General features: G+C 42.1%; 1 pseudogene; it reads left to right on the top strand.

Annotated features, from left to right (window-relative positions):
- The first annotated feature begins 6,343 nt into the window (after positions 1-6,343).
- Positions 6,344-6,904, top strand: LOC129548906 (phosphatidylethanolamine-binding protein 1 pseudogene; annotated as a pseudogene).
- Positions 6,905-8,637: the final 1,733 nt, after the last annotated feature.

Raw genomic sequence — 8,637 nt, 5'->3', positions numbered from 1 at the left:
ACCAAAGACAACACAAAAAAAGAAAACTACAGACCAATATCACTGATGAACATAGCGCAAAAATCCTCAACAAAATTTTAGCAAACAGGATTCAGCAACACTTCAAAAAGCTCACACACCATGATCAATTTGGGTTCATTCCAGGAATGCAAGGATTCTTCATTATACTCAAATCAATCAATGTGATACACCATATTAACAAATTGAAAGATAAAAACCATATGATAATCTCAATAGATGCAGAAAAAGCCTTTGACAAAATTCAGCACCCATTTGTTATTAAAACTCTTCAAAACATGGGCATAGAAGGAACCTACCTCAACACAGTAAAGGCCATATATGATAAGCCTATAGCAAACATATTTCTCAATGTTAAAAAACTGAAAGCATTCCCCCTAAGATCAGGAACAAGACAAACCTGTCCACTTTCACCACTACTATTCAACATTGTTTTGCAAGTCCTAGATAAAGCAATCAGAGAAGGAAAAGAAATTAAAGGAATCTAGATCAGAAAAGAAGTAAAGCTCTCACTGTTTGCAGATGACATGATACCATACGTAAAAAACCCTAAAGATAGTATCAGAAAATTACTAGAGCTAATCAGTGAATTTAGCAAAGTTGCAGGATACAAAATCAGTACACAGAAATCACTTGAATTTCTATATACTAACAATGAAAAATCAGAAAGAGAAATTAAGGAATCAATCCCATTCACCATTGCAACAAAAAGAATTAAGTATCTAGATATAAACTTACCTCAGGAGACAAAATAACTGCACACAGAAAATTATAAGACACTGATGAAAGAAATCAAAGATGACATAAACAGATGGAGAGATACTCCATGTTCCTGGGTAGGAAGAATCAATATTGTGAAAATAACTATACTACCGAATGCAATCTACAGATTCAGTGCAATCCCTATCAAATTACCAATGACATTTTTCACAAAACTAGAACAAAAAATTTCACAATTCATATGGAAATTTCAAAGACCCTGAATAGCCAAAGCAGTCTTGAGAATGAAGAATGGAGCTGGAGGAATCAGCCTTCCTGACTTTAGGTTATACTACTAAGCTACAGTCATCAAGACAGTATGGTGCAGGCACCAAAACAGAAATATAGACCAATGGAAAAAGACAGAAAGCCCAGAAATAAACCCGTGCACCTGTGGGTACCTTATTGTTGACAAAAGAGGCAAGAATATACAATGGGGCAAAGACAACCTCTTCGATAAATGGTTCTGGGGAAACTGGACAGCTACATGTTAGAACACTTCCTAACACCATACAGGAAGATAAACTCAAAATGGATTAAAGACCTAAATGTAACCCCAGAAACATAAAACTCTTAGAGGAAAGCTTAGGCAGAACACTCGATGACATAAACTAAAGCAAGATCCTCTATGACCCACTTCCTAGAGTAATGGAAATAAAAACAAAATAAATGAGTGGGACCTGATTAAGCTTAAAGCTTTTGCACAGCAAAGGAAACTATAAGCAAGGTGAAAAGACAACCCTCAGAATGGGATAAAATAATAACAAAGGAAACAACTGACAAAGGATTACTTTACAAAATACACAAGCAGCTCATACAACTCAATGACAGAAAAGCAAACAACCCAATCAAAATTGAGAAAAAGACCTAAACAGACATTTCTCCAAAGAAGACATACAGATGGCTAACAAACATATGAAAAGATGCTCAACATTGCTCATTATTCAGTTCAGTTCAGTTCAGTTGCTCAGTCGTGTCTGACTCTCCGCGACCCCATGAATCACAGCACACCAGGCCTCCCTGTCCATCACCAACTCCCGGAGTTCACTCAAACTCATGTCCATCGAGTCGGTGATGCCATCCAGCCATCTCATTCTCTGTCATCCCCTTCTCCTCCCGCCAACAACCTTTCCCAGCATCAGAGTCTTTTCCAGTGAGTCAACTCGTCGCATGAGGTGGCCAAAGTATTGCAGTTTCAGCCTCAGCATCAGTCCTTCCAATGAACACCCAGGATTGATCTCCTTTAGAATGGACTAGTTGGATCTCCTTGCAGTACAAGGGACTCTCAAGAGTCTTATCCAACACCACAGTTCAAAATTAGAGAAATGCAAATCAAAACTACAATGAGATATCACCTCACACCAGTCAGAATGGCCATCATCAAAAAGTCTACAAACAGTAAATGCTGGAGAGGGTGTGGAGAAAAGGGAATGCCCTTGCACTGTTGGTGGGAATGTAAATTGATACAGCCACTATGGAAGATGATACAGAGATTCCTTAAAAAACTAAGAATAAAATCACCATATGACCCAGCAATCCCACTCCTAGGCATATACCCTGAGGAAACCAAAACTGAAAAACACTCATGTATCCCATTGTTCATTATAGCACTATTTACAATAACTAGATCATGGAAGCAACCTAGCTGTCGATCGACAGTCAGTCAGTCAGTCAGTTCAGTCGCTCAGTCATGTCCGACTCTCCGCGACCCCATGAATCACAGCACGCCAGGCCTCCCTGTCCATCACCAACTTCCGGAGTACACTCAAACTCATGTCCACAGAGTCGGTGATGCCATCCAGCCATCTCATTCTCCGTCGTCCCCTTCTCCTCCCACCCCAACCTTTCCCAGCATCAGAGTCTTTTCCAGTGAGTCAACTCATCGCATGAGGTGGCCAAAGTATTGCAGTTTCAGCTTCAGCATCAGTCCCTCCAATGAACATCCAGGATTGATCTCCTTTAGAATGGACTGGTTGGATCTCCTTGCAGTATAAGGGACTCTCAAGAGTCTTCTCCAGCACCACAGTTCAAAAGCATCGATTCTTCGGTGATCAGCTTTCTTCACAGTCCAACTCTCACATCCATACATGACCACGGGAAAAACCATAACCTTGACTAGAAGGACCTTTGTTGGCAAAGTAATGTCTCTGCTTTTTAATATACTATCAAGGTTGGTCATAACTTTCCTTAGATGAATGGACAAAGAAGCTGTGGCACATATACACAATGTAACATTACTCAGCCATAAAAAGGAACACATTTGAGTCAGTTCTGATGAGGTGGATGAACCTAGAATCTGTTATACAGAGTGAAGTGAGTCAGAAAGAGAAACGTAAATATTGTATTCTAACACATATATACAGAACCTAGAAAAATGATAATGAAGAATTTATTTACAGGGCAGCAGTGGAGAAACAGACATAGAGAATAGACTTATGGACCTGGGGAGAGGGGAGGAGAGGGTGAGATGTATGGAAAGAGTAACATGGAAACTTACACTATCATATGTAAAATAGACAGACAACAGGAATTTACCATCTCAGGAAACTCAAAGAGGGGCTCTGTATCAATCTAGAGGGGTGAGATGAGGTAGGAGATGGGAGGGAGGTTCAAAAGGGAAGGGATATATGTATACCTATGACTGACTCATGGTGAGGTTTGACAGAATACAACAAAATTCTGTAAAACAGTTATCCTTCAATAAAAAAAATGTTAAAAAAAAACCACACCATATTCCCAGTCTTCCATATGGTTACCAATAGAGAGGTAAGAGGAGAATGATAAACTGAGAGTTTGGGATTAACATATACACACTGTTGCTGCTGCTGCTAAGTCGCTTCAGTCTTGTCCAACTCTGTGCGACCCCATAGACGGCAGCCCACCAGGCTCCCCCGTCCATGGGATTCTCCAGGCAAGAACACTGGAGTGGGTTGCCATTTCCTTCTCCAATGCATGAAAGTGAAAAGTGAAAGTGAAGTCGCTCAGTCATGTCCAACTCCTAGAGACCCCATGGACTGCAGCCTACAAGGCTCCTCTGTCCATGGGATTTTCCAGGCAAGAGTACTGGAGTGGGGTGCCATTGCCTTCTCCACATATACACACCACTAAATATAAAATAAATAATCAAGGAGGACCTACTGTACAGCACAGGGAACTCTACTCAATATTCTTTAATAACCTGTATGGGAAAAGAATCTAAGAAAGAATGGATAACTATATATGTACAATGGAATCACATCCCTATACAGCTGAAAGTAACACAATATTGTAAATAAATTATGCATGCATGCTCAGTCACTAAGTCCTTTCTAACTCTTTGTGACCCCATGGACTGTAGGCTGCCAGACTTCTACATCCATGGAATTTTCCAGGAGTGGGTTGCCAGTTCCTCCTCCAGGGGATCTTCTGGACCCAGGGATCAAACCCACATCTTTTATGTCTCCTGCACTGGCAAGCAGAAATCAACTATACTCCAATACAAAATAAAAATTAAATTTTAAAAAAAGGAAAGATTACATCCAGCTACCAAAAGGGGCTCTTTCCCCTCCTGGGATTCCTGATGTGATGCTGGAGAGGGCAGAGCAGGTGCAGGACACCTCGGCATTATCTGAGATTGTGTTTCCCTGGCTTTGGTGTGCTTTGGCTTCTAGTAGGCCCCTTTGACTTATTTTTGGAGGACCTAATGCAGGGGCTCATAGACACCAGGTTAGTTGAAGGCTGAGGTGTAAGTGCTGTGGGAGTGTGAAAGCCCAGCTCTCTACCCTTGGGTTGGGATACTTTTGAGGCAAACTTATGTTCCAGAGTTCCCTGTGGGAACAGGCTGCAGCTTCCCTCCCCAAGACGTGCATGAAATCACACTGAAGCTAGTTTCATCCGTTTTCCTGTCCTGATTCCCCTGTGCCCTCACTGGTTTCTCTGGAAGGCCCTTTTTAAAAAAAAATTTTTTTTTTTTATTGTGTTGAGTCTTCCTTGCTGCACAGGCTTTCTCTAGGTTCAGAGAGTGGGGACTACTCTCTAGACATGGTAAGTGGGCTTCTCTTTGCAATGGCTTCTCTTGTTGCAGATCATGGAATCTATGGCCTGAGGTCTCAGTTCTTGTAGCCCATGGGCTTAGTAGCTCTCAAAATACAAAATCTTCCCAAACCAGGAATCCAACATGTCTCCTGCACCAGAAGGCAGATCAGTAACCACTGGATCGTCAGGGAAGTCCTTCTGGGAGGAACTTTGAAATAAATCACTTGTACATGAAACCTGGAGTCATGGGCTACTTCTGGGGAGGCTGACCTATGATGGTTCCCTAATCAGGCAATTCTTTGACACCAGGACTAATATAGATTCCCCTCACAAATATTCCTACGGCATCTTGAAGCTGTCCCTGCCATATGGCTTTGTTCTTGCTTGAGTTTCTGAAACGCACACTAGACCACATCTTCCAGAGGGCAGAGCTCTAACTTGACTCTCTTACAAGTCCACATGAGTAGGTCTTGTCTCTATCCGCTAGACTCTAATGTCAAAACAAGGCTAACACACAGACTTGTTATTGGGTTATGAGTGTTAGGTTACAAACTCAGCTGGCTGTAATCAAAGTCTAAATAATCTTGTCTTAAATGCAATACATTTTCATGCAATAGTTCCAGTCAGTCCACAGTGATAGGAACTCCAGTTTTTCTTGTTGATAGTCATCTTCAACACGCAATATTCACCTCTGGTCTAACATGGCTACTCCAGCTCCTGTATATCTGCATTCCAGAGAAGGGGAAGCAGGATATGTCCCTTTCCTTAAAAAGCATAATCAAAAGTTATAAAATTACTTTCACTCATTTCTCACCGGTTGCAATGAAGTCAGAGAGGTATTTTTAGGTGAAAGAAATGCTAGGAAATGAACTTTCTCGCTAAGTGGCCCTACACTGGGGTTTTAGTTACCAAATGAATGAGACAAATAGGAGTGCCTGTTACACCCTGATTCAGTGAAGAGAAGGTGACATACACTATGAAGACATAAAACCCCCAAATCTGAAAGTCTCAACACAACTAAGCTTTATTTCTCACTCACATCTGACTTTGGTGGACAGGAGGCCCTACTCATCACACCCTTTCAGGGAGCAAAGGGGATGGAGGCTCCTTCTGGATACAAGGGAAGGGAGTGTGAGGCAAATTAGGATCTGATTCCAAACGCTTTACTTGGAAGTGACATATCATCTCTACCAAATTCCACTGGCCAAAGTAACTTCCATGGGCATGGCAAACCTGGGGGTGGTGGGTACACAGAAGGGCAGGGGAAGTGATCCTACTGCAGAACATCCTTGATGAGTAACAAGGGCAACCACCCTTCATTCATGTCCCTGTGCTTTTTTCTTTGGTTCTTCCCATGCTGCTCCTCCATCTCTTTTGGCCTGTAGATATAGATTCAGATAAGACCAAAAGAGAGGACATATGCTAGACTGTAAATATATGGGGAAAACAAGAAAGGAAAGAAGGAAAGGCAGACCGCTGGGAACCTATGCTGCCCCCCCCCTTGGGAGTCCACCATCCTCTTTCCCTGCTGTCCGACCCCCTCAGCTCTGTGATGCCAGGGGACCTCAGGAAGTGGCCTGGGCCCTTGAGCCTGCAGGAAGTGGATTAGAAGCTGCAGCACCCACTGCAGGTCAAATATGGCTAGGTGGAGGTTGACGAATTGGCCAAAGTGCTGACACCCACCCAGGTTAAGAACCGGCCCACCAGCAATGCATGGGACGGGCTTGATTCAGGTAAATTGTACACCTTGGTCTTAACAGATCTGGATGCTCCCAGCAGGCAGGATCCCCAAATACAGGGAATGGCACCACTTTCTGGTGGCCAACATGAAGGGCAACGACATCAGCAGTGGCAAGGTCCTCTCAGATTATGTGGGCTCTGGGCCTCCCAAGGGCACAGGCCCGCACCGCTACACCTGGCTGGTTTATGAGCGGGAAAGACCACTGAAGTTTGGTGAGCACCTTCTCAGCAACTGATCTGGGGACCACCGTGGCAAATTCAAGGTGGCCTCTTTCTGCAAGAAGTATGACCTCGGGGATGCCAGTGACCAGTATGTGTCACCAAATGGGATGATTATGTGCCCAAGCTCCACAAAGAGCTGTCTGAGAAGTAATGTAGTGGGACACCATCCCAGAGTTCCCAAACAATGTTTCCCTTTAGTGATGGATGTAGATTTCTGCCCACACCACCCCCCAACCCACCCCCTTACCCTGCCACTCCCTGCCCGAGTCCTGAGCGGTCAGATTTAGGCTTAGGGTTACTTTTCTTTCCTTCTGCCTGCCCTGCATAATTCTAGGGGGTTTATGTTTTGATCAAACTTGAACTCTGTTTTAGTGGGGGTTACTTTGCTAATGGAGCTTATCAAAATGTTAATGCCAGAACAAGAACCCAGATTTTAAAGAAGAAAAAAATGCATCAACCCTGAACTGGCGATTCGTTTCACATATGATAATATACATGTTTCAATGCCATTCTCCCAAACCATCCCACCCTCACCCTCTCCCACAGAGTCCCAAAGACTGTTCTATACATCTGTGTCTCTTTTGCTGTCTTGTATACAGGGTTATCATTTGCATCTTTCTAAATTCCATATATATGCGTTAGTATATTGTATTGGTGTTTTTCTTTCTGGCTTACTTCACTCTGTATAATAGGCTCTAGTTTCATCCACCTCATTGGAACTGGTTCAAATGCATTCTTTTTAATGGCTGAGTAATATTCCATTGTGTATATGTACCAAAGCTCCAATTAAAAAAATAAAATAAATAAATAAAGTTGAAAAAAAAATTCTGGTAAAAAGACCAGGTCTGCAATATTAGAACAGAGCTTCAAAGAATCTTTAAGGGAGGTTGAAAACAAAGAAGAGATTGACTGCCTCTGCCTTTGTGAGCCCAAGCACAGAACTGTGTATGAAGGCACCTAATGGCATCTATTTTCATAGCCCTGTCTCACCAAGACAACCAGGGGCTGACATGTCCACTAACCCCCAATGCCTCAGGCTGGAGGAAGTAGCTTTGCTGTTAAAGCCTGGCCATCTAGATAAGCAGCAGTTCTGGATAAGAGATTATCCAGAAATCTGAAAGTCTGTGCTTGTTAACTTGATCATTTTTTGCTGTAAAAAAAAGAAGTCATTCTGGATGTTGTATTAATTCTGCTGTTTGCTTATAGTTGAATAAAAATAAAAACACTGTGTAGATGAAACTAAAAAGGAAGAAGGAAAGAAGAAAATTAAGAATGAAAGTTCAAAATCTATCAAAAAGCATGTTTGTAATCACAATTTTGTATTTGTACAGTTTAGGTGATTTAAATAAATTTAACTTATTTAGGAATAAATTTATAAAATAAAAAATAAGAGAAATTTTAAATATAAATGTATTCACTAAACCCAACAAAATAATAATAATGAGACTGTACCATACTAACTATGTAGGGCAGGCAGATTCTTTACTGTCTGAACAACCAGGGAAGCCCAATAATCCCAATTTAAATCCCAGCTTCATCAAGGGCTTCCCTCGTGGCTCAGACAGTAACGAACCTGCCTGCAATTCAGGCTTGGTTCAATCCCTGGGTCAGGAAAATACCCTGAAGAAGAGGATGAGTACCCACTCCAATATTCTTGCCTGGAGAATTCTTTGGACAGAGGAGCCTGGTAGGCTACAGTCCATGGGGTTACAAAGAGAAGGACGTGACTGAGCGACTAACACTTTAACTTTCTTTTTCATCAGATTCTAAAGCCCTAAGCTCTTTGCCCCACCTTTCATGCTGTGTAAACCATTTAGCACTGGTAGATGTGGAGAGATCTCTACCTGTGAACCCAACCCAAGAAATTTGTAAAGATAAAGAAAA

The sequence above is a fragment of the Moschus berezovskii genome, chromosome 25 (genome assembly GCF_049115385.1).
Source record: "Moschus berezovskii isolate FMDL1 chromosome 25, NW_MosBer_1.0, whole genome shotgun sequence".
Classification (NCBI taxonomy): Eukaryota; Metazoa; Chordata; class Mammalia; order Artiodactyla; family Moschidae; genus Moschus; species Moschus berezovskii.
Note: the sequence above shows the minus strand (reverse complement) of the source record. Positions and strands in the feature narration are given on the sequence as shown.